The sequence below is a fragment of the Conger conger genome, chromosome 3 (assembly GCF_963514075.1).
Source record: "Conger conger chromosome 3, fConCon1.1, whole genome shotgun sequence".
Classification (NCBI taxonomy): Eukaryota; Metazoa; Chordata; class Actinopteri; order Anguilliformes; family Congridae; genus Conger; species Conger conger.
In genome coordinates this window covers 1,623,059-1,635,558 of record NC_083762.1, presented here as the reverse complement: position 1 = coordinate 1,635,558, position 12,500 = coordinate 1,623,059, and the positions used below count along the sequence as shown (strand labels likewise).

General features: G+C 51.9%; 1 protein-coding gene across 3 annotated transcripts in view; it reads right to left on the bottom strand.

Annotated features, from left to right (window-relative positions):
- The window catches only part of LOC133124187 (serine/threonine-protein phosphatase 2A 55 kDa regulatory subunit B beta isoform), a 78,088-nt gene that overhangs the window by 16,201 nt on the left and 49,387 nt on the right, over window positions 1–12,500 (bottom strand). The gene's annotated exons all lie outside the window — the stretch shown is intronic.

Here is a 12,500-nt window from a genome sequence, read left to right as displayed (position 1 = left end):
AGAGCGCGGTCGTACCGTGCAAGTCGAGAAGCCCCACTGTGAGAGAGGGGTGGATTTTTCCACAATAAAAGCCCTCTCTATTTTGGCTGCAGGACACACGCTGGTTTTTTATTTATCTCTTTCATTCATAGGCAAAATCCCTTGATCCATTATCCCAGACCCCTGGCCCTGTAATTAGGATTTTCTGGTGCCATAATCGGGCAGGACGGTGAACCCTAAAAGTATTAGGGATAGGCGCCCCCCAACCCCCCCCCCCCCCTCTGAAGAAAGGTTGGACGCTGGACTGGATCACCGATAAAACCACCGATCCATTCATCGACCCATTTTAAATGGAAATTTCATTTTCCATCTCAGCTGCTAATCTGCACACAAAACAGCCCACTGTTCATTTAAGCTCCAGGTAACTTCCAACGCAGGTCGCTCAGAGCAAACGGTATCTGAGCTCTGATCAGGTCCTGCACGGCATCCTGCCTCACGGTTCTGTGAACAGACGCGAGTGCAACGCATATTTACCACAAATGCTTTAACATATTCAAATAAAAAAATAAAAAAATTTAAAAAAACTTGCACTGTCCTTGTCCCACTGAAGGGTTCGGTTAAAATGATTACCATCCACCCGCCACATCCACCCACCACATCCACCTGCCACATCCACCTGCCACATCCACCCGCCACATCCACCTGCCACATCCACCCGCCACATCCACCCACCACATCCACCTGCCACATCCACCCACCACATCCACCTGCCACATCCACCCACCACATCCACCTGCCACATCCCCCTGCCACATTGTCATTTCTCTGTTTAGCTTGTTAGCCAATTTGGACCTTGAAAGAAGCCCTCGAATGTCGATATGATCAATACACAGTTGAAGCCCACAGGGTAGTTTTTTCAAAGACATTTTTTTTTGGTCAAAATATTATTCATATTCCACGTTTCACAGCGTGAACTGGGACTACAAGCGCTGAGAATGATTTATATTCACTTTGTTCATTTGTGAAAGTGTATTCAGGTTTTCTCCACCGAGGATCTGAAGTGAGAGCGGCGGTACTGGTGACCTAGATCTGTGGAAACCGTGTTAATAGACTTAATCGCTGCAACTCAGACAAGCAGCACCCTCCCCCCCCCTCCAACACCCCCAGCCCCCCCCCCCCCCCCCGCACGTGATCCCGTCTCAGTACAATAGCAGAACTAGGACAAAACCTGCAGCTTAATTACTGCTGGAGGAATGTGTCTCGAGCTGAACGAGACTCCCGTACAGACGTGTGTCTGTCTGTCGGGCAGAACAGCCCCTGATATCTCACCGTCCCGCCTCCGGCTGTGAGGGGCTTTATCCCTGTGACCCCCCCCCCGCGACCCCCCCCAGCCCCCCCGGGCAGTACGGCCGTCTGACAGCACACAGATGAAAAGCTCTGCAGTGAAAGGGGTGACAGGTCTTAATCTCCTGCTTTAAGCTCTGCCTCAGCTAATGCCGCCATTGTTTTCACTCCAGACAACTGCAACTGGGAACACAGCTATAGTCTGTTCAGCTATATCCCTACGGTATATAACACTATATTCCTACAGACTATAATGCTATATTTCTTGTGTGTACCGCAATATTCTTAGACTATATACCAGTATATTCCTTTAGTCTGTACCATTATATTCATACAGTCTGTACCATTATATTCCTACAGTCTGTACCAGTATATTCATACAGTCTGTACCATTATATTCATACAGTCTGTACCAGTATATTCATACAGTCTGTACCAGTATATTCATACAGTCTGTACCATTATATTCCTACAGTCTGTACCAGTATATTCCTACAGTCTGTACCAGTATATTCCTACAGTCTGTACCAGTATATTCATACAGTCTGTACCATTATATTCATACAGTCTGTACCAGTATATTCATACAGTCTGTACCAGTATATTCATACAGTCTGTACCAGTATATTCATACATTCTGTTCCGCTACATTCTCCATTATTCTCTGACCATAATTGATCAGTCAGATTCCCACAATGCAACACAATCCCAGGTTTGAGGGATCCCCCGGGACTCTCCCAATGGCTGCTGCACAATATCCGTCAGCTGAGGAGAAGCCCATCTCAGCGGTTGATCTGGTCGGAGACGCGTCTCTGACTCCCTCACTACAGCACAGCAGCACACCTGCAGAAGAGCCTCTCTCCGTCGGCACGCGTCCGCAGAGCCCCACTGCTCCCGTGTGGAGCGATCCCCACCTCTCTGAGCCCCACTGCTCCCGTGCGGAGCGATCCCCACCTCTCCGAGCCCCACTCTGCTCACGTGCGGAGCAATCCCCACCTCTCTGAGCCCCACTCTGCTCCCGTGCGGAGCGATCCCCACCTCTCCGAGCCCCACCACTCGCCAGCGCATCGATCCCTACCTCTCAGGCACGTCTCTTTGTCTTCCTCACAGAGATGCATCTGCTTCAGTGACTCTGGGACGTTCTACTGCTCTGCGGTTTTCTCGGAAACAAGGTCAAACGCATCGCGTCTGCCGGATCGCTCCCTCCGCCTCGCAACGAGAAACACCTCCTTCAGGCGAGCGGCGGAAAACGCCGAACCGGGCTTCAGTCCCGGGTCCAAACGCGAGCGGAGGATATCCGCTCTGAACGACCGCCCAGCAGACCAACCCAACGATCACCCAGCAGACCAACAAACATACAAACAAACAAACAAACAAACAAGCGAAGCAACACTCAAACGAGCCAGGCGTGTGAATAATGATCTCCCGCTGTCTCTGGAGGGGGGGGGGATGAAATAAGTCTGCGGGTTTTTACGCGTTTTACGCGTTTTCTGCCTCGGCTTCCACTGTCTGCACGGAGAATTTTAAGAAATGGGTTTCCATGGAGACCCCCTCCTCCACTGTACTGAGTGATGAACGGCACTGGCAGAGTGCTCTTCTCAGCGTGTGCAGGGACGCCGCAAGCTCTCCGCGCTCCCCAGCTCACCCTGCGATAGGCTGCCTCCCGCACATCAGATATTAAACAGCGCACTGAATCAGCGTTAATTACTGCACGTGTGACCAGCACATCCCAGGCTTATGAGTGTAAGCCTGGTTTTTAGACATTATATAACCCCACTGCTTTTAAAATTGTGTTTAGTCCCACTATCTTACATACAACGAGCAAACATTTACCCAAACACATAAGTTCTCCCCCGAATTCTGAAGCGAGTGATGAGGGGGTTGGGTTCAGAACGGCACGTTTGGGTCAGAACACTGCGACGCCTCGTGGGGACAGCAGGATGATGTCAACGTTGGCCTCCTTCGTGGAGACATCGCTGAGTCTCCGCGCACAGGAACGATCTGGTGTGGCGCAAAGCAAACAACGGCTGACGGAACGGAGCCTTTGTGCACTCTCTGAAGCCGCTCTTAAAGCACTGCACCTCTCTCAATAAACGCCCAACACGGCCCTGTTATTATAAGTATTATCGACGTTGTTGCTCTCGTTGTTATTTGGGCGTGTAGTGTGTATCCAGCGGCCACTTTCCTAACTGACATGACCAAACCTGCGCACCAGCTCATTAATGCAAAGCTGACAAGCTGACAGGAAGGTGACAGTAGCTCAAATAACCACACGTTACAACAGTGATGTGCAGAAGAGCATCTCTCTACACGCACTCTCAGAAGTACAGTGACAGTGGAGGTACTTTTATGTTCTTCAAGGATCACATTTCCAAAATGTGCCCTGAAAGTACATTAATGTTCTCTTTGGGTACAAATTAGTACTTTTTCCCAGCAAAGGTATAAATTGATTATACATTGCTGGCACAACATGTTGAACCTGGAAGTGGAAGCTAAATTTGTCTGGTCTAATAAATACCTAATAAAGCGGTCAATGAGTGTATGTTGTTGAAATGCATGGTACATCGAGAGAGCATGCAGTGTGGTCGGTACGGCAGCTGACTCTAAACGCCTGGAATCCACAGATCAGGGAGAGGTTCAGTGTGGGGGTTCAGTGGGGGGTGGGGAGTTTGGGGGGGGCAGCTCACATGCAGAACATTCTTGGACTCATTACCCAAACAGAATTTTACATTATTTTTCATAAGGGGGGGTGGGAGTGGGGGTGGGGGGTGGGGGGGGGGGCACATGCCTAATTAGGCCCCCAGAGCCCCCGGCCTCCTCGTTATGCGACACAAACACCAGAAGAACGTTTGCACGCAGAAAACTGAGCTACACAACAAAGAGAAAGCTTTCGGGAGAAAAATGGAAATATATTCCGAAGCGCTCTTCTGAGGGCTCACCAGCGCAGCTGTGAGAGAGGTTCTGCAGCTGTGCTCTGGACGTGGGGAAGTGGGCCTTGGATCCCTTCTCCGTCTCTCAACGCGCACTCGGAAGTCCGCTGCGAACCCCTCAGAGCCATCCTCAGACACTCACGTCATCGTTGCCGAATCAAAGCGGTTTGACTGAAATAAAGGCCGGATTCATTCGGGTGGCTACATTTGGACCTCTCATTTATGTTCTTAAATAAGTGTACGGTCTCACACCCCCAGTAAAGCCCTGCTATCTTGTAACAAGAGGGAGGAGGGTTTTTTTTACAGGGTTCAGTCGTGGGCTTTCTGTGAATATCAGCCGTTTTTCCGCACGCTTGGCTGCCGTGTTCAGTGTACAGAGGGTGGGGTCTCCACACAAGCTGCTTCTCCTCCAGAACTCAATTCATCTCCATCACATGAGGATTCTACCGGAGAGAGATCTCTGACGTCGCCATCCATCACCAGAGTGTATCAGAGGCAAAGCACTCGGCAGTTAGAGGGGATTTTAAAGCCCAGATTCAAAGCCACTCTCATTATTAACACATTTAACTACCCCGGCACTGGAAGGGAGGGTAATTAATGGGGAGAGAGGAGCGCAAGAAACATCGCTTTGTTCTCCTCCCTGTGTCAGAGAGAGGATGCCCCAACACACACGCCCCAATACCCATAAACACACTCCCCAATACCCACAATCCCCAATACCCACAACCCTCAAAACACACACTCCCCAATACCCACAATCCTCAAAACACACACTCCCCAATACCCACAATCCTCAAAACACACACTCCCCTATACCCACAATCCTCAAAACACATACTCCTCATTACCCACAATGCTCAGCAGCAACAATCCTCAACTTCCACATTCCTTACTACCATATACCATAGAAAAATAGCTCACTAGCCACAACCCAGTACCGACAATCCTCAGCACCCACAATCCTCTGCAGCTATAATCGTCAGTAAGGACATGACCATCGAGAGAAACCAAGATCACACCATCACACCATCTCTGCAGCTCAGAAGAGCTCATTCGCTACTCGCCGGGTGAAAAAAGAACAACAAAAAAAGAAAAAAGAAAATGAGGAACGGGTTCTTTGATAATGCGACCACAAGCTGAGCTGCAGCCTCCTGATAAGCGCTCAGCCTGAGGGGGAGGAAGCGGCTGTTCTCACGCGAGGTTCACTGTCGCAGGGCTTGCTTTGTGACCGCACTCATGAAAAGGAAACAGCTCCGCGCTCGTAGAGGACCTGGTGTCGTACGGAAAGGGTTTTCCCCGCACGTCGTGTTTATTGGCATCCGTCACCGCGGCCTCAGAAGATTAACCGACAGACCAGAACGGGCGGAAAAGCCAATATATCACAGAGCCAGTGGGGCCTGAAAGAGCGGGAGGTCAGAGGTCAACGCACAGTATGAAAGTGTGGCACCCTGATAACAGAAATCCATCTTGGGCAATAATGTGGAGATGAGATCATCACTCAGACGTGAAGGAGAGGGTTATCCCCCTCAGCCTAAATCCAGGGGGCCCAAGCTGATATTAAACATGTCTGAAACAGACCAGACTCCCCCCCGACCGGCCCGGCGGGACTGAGGCACCGGCGGGACCTGAGGAGACAGGAGGTGCTCCCGATTGCACAGATTTCAGACCAAATCGCAAAAATTTTAATATCGGGGGAGCCGGTTGGCGTTAGTTAGGAGATGAAGAGAGGGGATTGGGGTCAAGAGGGCAGTCAGAAGATATAAAGACCGGAAATCCGATAGACAAGCTTCTTATCTGAGAAAATTGCTTAAATTTGGGGAGCACCAGATATGAGCTTCATTGCCCCTCGACGCTCAAAGAACTGATCCAGCCACGTTCAGTTCGGAACACCTGACACAGGTGTGATGCTTAATCGAGGTTGGAGACCTCCGGCTGAAGTGCGCGGTTCTGCCGTTTGGACCCGGAGTGGCCGGAGTGCTCACAGCTTAACCCAGTCTAACCCGGCCGTCTAACCCACAGACATGAACCCAGACCCTTCATTAGCCACAGCAGCACCTGATAAAGGGGCCGGTACTGTGTCCGCGTCCTCGTACAGGTCTCCTTTATCCGGTGAATACCGGGGACTGCGGGGGTTGTGAAAGGAGACATTACTGATACCGCAACATCGCCCATCTGCCAACCAGCAGAATCAACCTGCGGCGGGTCACTCCTTCAGCTGGGTATATCAGACACAGGTGTGTTAGCCACAGTATACTGGGTCTGCTGTAGTTCAGCTGGGTATATCAGACACAGGTGCGTTAGCCACAGTATACTGGGTCTGCTGTAGTTCAGCTGGGTATATCAGACACAGGTGCGTTAGCCACAGTATACTGGGTCTGCTGTAGTTCAGCTGGGTATATCAGACACAGGCGCGTTAGCCACAGTATACTGGGTCTGCTGTAGTTCAGCTGGGTATATCAGACACAGGTGCGTTAGCCACAGTATACTGGGTCTGCTGTAGTTCAGCTGGGTATATCAGACACAGGTGCGTTAGCCACAGTATGCTGGGTCTGCTGTAGTTCAGCTGGGTATATCAGACACAGGTGCGTTAGCCACAGTATGCTGGGTCTGCTGTAGTTCAGCTGGGTATATCAGACACAGGTGCGTTAGCCACAGTATGCTGGGTCTGCTGTAGTTCAGCTGGGTATATCAGACACAGGTGCGTTAGCCACAGTATACTGGGTCTGCTGTAGTTCAGCTGGGTATATCAGACACAGGTGCGTTAACCACAGTATACTGGGTCTGCTGTAGTTCAGCTGGGTATATCAGACACAGGTGCGTTACTCACAGTATACTGGGTCTGCTGTAGTTCAGCTGGGTATATCAGGCACAGGTGCGTTAGCCACAGTATACTGGGTCTGCTGTAGTTCAGCTGGGTATATCAGACACAGGTGCGTTAGCCACAGTATACTGGGTCTGCTGTAGTTCAGCTGGGTATATCAGACACAGGTGTGTTAGCCACAGTATACTGGGTCTGCTGTAGTTCAGCTGGGTATATCAGACACAGGTGCGTTAGCCACAGTATACTGGGTCTGCTGTAGTTCAGCTGGGTATATCAGACACAGGTGTGTTAGCCACAGTATACTGGGTCTGCTGTAGTTCAGCTGGGTATATCAGACACAGGTGCGTTAGCCACAGTATACTGGGTCTGCTGTAGTTCAGCTGGGTATATCAGACACAGGTGCGTTAGCCACATTATACTGGGTCTGCTGTAGTTCAGCTGGGTATATCAGACACAGGCGCGTTAGCCACAGTATACTGGGTCTGCTGTAGTTCAGCTGGGTATATCAGACACAGGTGCGTTAGCCACAGTATACTGGGTCTGCTGTAGTTCAGCTGGGTATATCAGGCACAGGTGCGTTAGCCACAGTATACTGGGTCTGCTGTAGTTCAGCTGGGTATATCAGACACAGGTGCGTTAGCCACAGTATACTGGGTCTGCTGTAGTTCAGCTGGGTATATCAGACACAGGCGCGTTAGCCACAGTATACTGGGTCTGCTGTAGTTCAGCTGGGTATATCAGACACAGGTGTGTTAGCCACAGTATACTGGGTCTGCTGTAGTTCAGCTGGGTATATCAGACACAGGTGCGTTAGCCACAGTATACTGGGTCTGCTGTAGTTCAGCTGGGTATATCAGACACAGGTGTGTTAGCCACAGTATACTGGGTCTGCTGTAGTTCAGCTGGGTATATCAGACACAGGTGCGTTAGCCACAGTATACTGGGTCTGCTGTAGTTCAGCTGGGTATATCAGGCACAGGTGCGTTAGCCACAGTATACTGGGTCTGCTGTAGTTCAGCTGGGTATATCAGACACAGGCGTGTTAGCCACAGTATACTGGGTCTGCTGTAGTTCAGCTGGGTATATCAGACACAGGTGCGTTACTCACAGTATACTGGGTCTGCTGTAGTTCAGCTGGGTATATCAGGCACAGGTGCGTTAGCCACAGTATACTGGGTCTGCTGTAGTAATCGGTGCAGTAGAAACGTTGGCATCACTTGCTGGATAAGGACAGTCCAAAGATTGAAAAAGGAGAATAGACTTTATTGAGCCCTGTGGGGTAATTTGTCCTCTGCATTTGACCCATCCTAGTTACCTAGGAGCAGTGGGCAGCCACAGTGCAGCGCCCGGGGAGCAATGTGGGGTTAAGGGCCTTGCTCAAGGGCCCGACGGCTGTGTGGATCTTATCATGGCTACACTGGGGCACACTGGCTGTGCGGATCTTATTATGGCTACACCGGGGGTTCAACCCCAACCTTCTTGGTCCCAGTGAAGCACCCCAGCCACTAGGCTATGAGGGACCGCCAGGCTGGAGTTACAGTCTCTCCGGGCTCCAGCGACAGAGCAGGGCTCTGTGTTTATGAAACGGTAATCTGCCCCTGTTTCTGGGAGACACAGAGCACAGAGCAGAGAGGGAGAGGAGAGGATGCTGGGATATGGGCAGACAGAGGAGAGAGAGAGGAGCAGGGAACGGATACAGGAGGCTTGGGGGAGAGGTGCTATTGGGATCCCTTTCACACTTCATTAGCGGGAGCTGAAGTCTGTGAGGGTCTCCGGGGGCGGGGGGCACTGGTGTAGTATGGGGGGGGGCAGACACACTATCTCACGCGCAGGCATGATTATGGGGGCAGGGGGGTATGGCGTGTTACATTATTAATCCCCCAGATCTTTCAGGCAACAAAGCAACAATCTCCCCACACCCAACACCCCACCCCTCAGGTTTTCAAATGGGACCTGAAGTACACGGCTGGTGACATACACGCCCATTTCTGCAAAAACCCCCATTCTCAGAGTGCAGGAGCAATGCCTGTCTCACAGATCTGTCACTGCAACGTCCAAAAAAGCGTGCCAAACACAACGGGACATGGGGGTACGGGGGGGGCATGGGGGGGTACGGGGGGGGCGCCGTGTGGGGACCCCGATAAGACCCTGGCCTCTGAGAGACCCCAGTTCTCTGTCTAAAGAAGACGCCCCAAAAAGTCCTCCTACACAGAGCAGAGAGTGGCCACTCCAGAAAAATCACTGCGATGTTTAGAATAGACGTGGCTTTCGGGCTTTTTACAGCCTTCTGTTGTAGGGAGGGGGGGGAGGGGGGTGGGCTCTATATGATGCCTCCGTTAATAGTCTCCAGAATGGATTTTTCATCACGTCATAAAACACTTAATGAACTTTGCAGAAATTGCTGAATTCCTCATTCTCCGGCGCGCCCTGCTTCACGCCGATACGCAGCGTTTCTGAGTGGATTTGGTGAATAATGGATGCTCCCCGCAGGCCGCCTGCAGTCGCTCTTTCATGATTAAATCCTCAAGTGCCCCCCCGGGCTGTTTGCCCCCCCCCACCCCCACCCCGTCTCCGTGGCGACCCCCCCGAGCACTCATCACCGCCCCCTGAGGGCCAGGGGCACGGTTCACTTTTCCATTTTTAATACATTTGCACAAAAAATGTCTAAAAGCGTGTTTTCACTACTTTGTCGTTGAGATTAGATCGGGGGGAAAAATGGCAATAACAGGATAAAATGTGCGAAGCGTGAACGCGGGTCTGAACGCGGGTCTGAACGCGGGTCTGAACGCTTTCTGACGCCACTGTCCATGGCCGCTTCTCCGGAACGTGGAAGAGAGTCTCCCTGAACACAACACAGAGGGGCGTGTCTGAGGAGGGGGGTGGAGGTGCCTCTCCAACTGCATCCCAACCCCCCCGCTGTGGATGGGGTTCGAGCCCCGCTGTGGATGGGGTTCGAGCCCCGCTGTGGATGGGGTTCCAGCCCCGCTGTGGATGGGGTTCCAGCCCCGCTGTGGATGGGGTTCCAGCCCCGCTGTGGCTGGGGTTCGAGCCCCGCTGTGGCCGCGGTGAGATCAGCACTGCTGGGCCCTGGAGGCCGTGGGAGAGGGGCTCACACAGACCGGCCTCAGCGTTTCCTCCTGACCCAGAGAGCCAACCCGCCGCAGCTCAGAGAGCTCCCTGGAGCCGCGAGAAACGCGACACACGCTCACGTGGCTCTCTGGATCACTCCTGTGCGCTTGGCGAGGATGTGTGTTTAAATTAGAGCTCTCTGGATCACTCCTGTGCGCTGGCCGAGGATGTGTTTAAATTAGAGCTCTCTGGATCACTCCTGTGCGCTGGCCGAGGATGTGTTTAAATTAGAGCTCTCTGGATCACTCCTGTGCGCTGGCCGAGGATGTGTTTAAATTAGAGCTCTCTGGATCAGTCCTGTGCGCTGGTCGAGGATGTGTGTTTAAATTAGAGCCCATTTTCTGCAGTCTCCACACTCTCAGAAATAAAGGTACGAAAAGGGCCTAAAAGGTACAAATGCCTGGAGCAGTTCCCTGTCGGTGCGTAAAATTGCACCCCGAGTAGCCAGTAATATATAATGCATTTCTACCTTTTTTTTTCAGGAAAGCATACACATTTGTTCTCAAGGAGAACATTACTGTACTACCAGGATAGTAAAATGGAAAATGTGATCCTTGAAGAACACATATATACAGTACCTCCGCTGTCACTGTATTTGTGAGAGTGTGGCTGAGTGTGGGGGGAGGAGTGAGTTGGCTGTAATTGGCGGGGGGGGGGGGGGGGGGGGGTCTGATTCGTGGGGGGGGGGGGGGGGGCAGTGTGTCAGCAGACTGGGGGTTTTGGATCACCCTGTCTCCGCACTGCAGTGACGGAGAGAGCAGAGACTCGCAGGCAGGGAGAGAGACTGCCAGGGTGGGGGGGTCCAGGGGGGGGGGGGGATTAGGTGATTGAGGCAGGTAGAATTCCTGCTTTATTCCGGCTGAGGACACTCCCGGGAAAATCCCGTTTGGCTGCACTGGAACGTGCTCATATGTGCTCAGATATGGAATGTCAAACCTCTGGAATATTTTTTACTATCTTTTAAATGCATATTTTATAGAATACACACAACATCTTACGATAAATAAATTAATGCGCTTACATAGACAATGTACTTGATTAAAATTTCTGATATGGTGACCGTGTGACGGAATAATAATAATATTATTTTTTACATGCAGATTGAGTGGGGAAGGCAGGTAGCAGTGTCAGGACTGCGTGGAGTTTGGTTCAGCCAATCAGGAGTCGGGAGGTGATCTGTAAAGTGGGGGTTATCCTCCCAACCGTAGCCCTCCCTCCACGAACACAACACAACACCACACACAACACAACACAACACAACACAACACAACACAACATAATGATGAGACAGGCCATTCAGGCCATTCAGCTCAGCAAAACTTACCTTCTCCTTCCACTAAAGTGTACTGACTGCTCAGTCTGTGTGAAAGCTAAATAGTACCTCACACTGTATCTAGCCTGGTCTTGAAAACCCCCGGTGTTTCTGCCTCCAGTACATGCCCCAGCGCGCCTGAACACATCAGTTTGCCGTGCGTTTGGCGTCTGCGTGTGCCGGGGTTCTGCACACGGGTTCTGCGTGTGCCGGGGATCTGCACACGGGTTCTGCGTGTGCCGGGGTTCTGCACACGGGTTCTGCGTGTGCCGGGGTTCTGCACACGGGTTCTGCGTGTGCCGGGGTTCTGCACACGGGTTCTGCGTGTGCCGGGGTTCTGCACACGGGTTCTGCGTGTGCCAGGGTTCTGCACACGGGTTCTGCGTGTGCCGGGGTTATGCACACGGGTTCTGCGTGTGCCGGGGTTCTGCACACGGGTTCGGTGTGTGCCGGGTGTGTCGATCGCGGTGCGGCGCAGGGTAGGGGGGGTCAGCTCACTCGTACCCTTCACGCCCCACAGCTGCCCTGACTCAGCTCAATATGGCCACCGTCAGCACACAGGGGCCTGCCAAACACCACCGATAAATCCCAGAGTCCAGCGCTACGGCACAGCCAATTACAGCTGAGACAGCTACCCACAGTCCTCTCTGCTACCCACAGTCCTCTCTCCTCGGCACTGACAGGAGAGCCAGCTAATCCCACGCCACACCGCAACTGCAGAACTATTTACAGCACACTTTTTAATTCCAGGACCCAAATGAGTCATTTAGAGTCCGATGCACATACTAGTGTACTACACACATACAGTCATACTCCGACAGTATGGAACAGCAAGGTCAATTCCTTTGTCTTTGCTATACGCTGAAGACATCCATCCATCCATCCATTATCTTAACCTGCTTATCCTGATCAGGGTCGCAGGGGGGCTGGAGCCTATCCCAGCATACATTGGGCGAAAGGCAGGAATACACCCTGGACAGGTCAC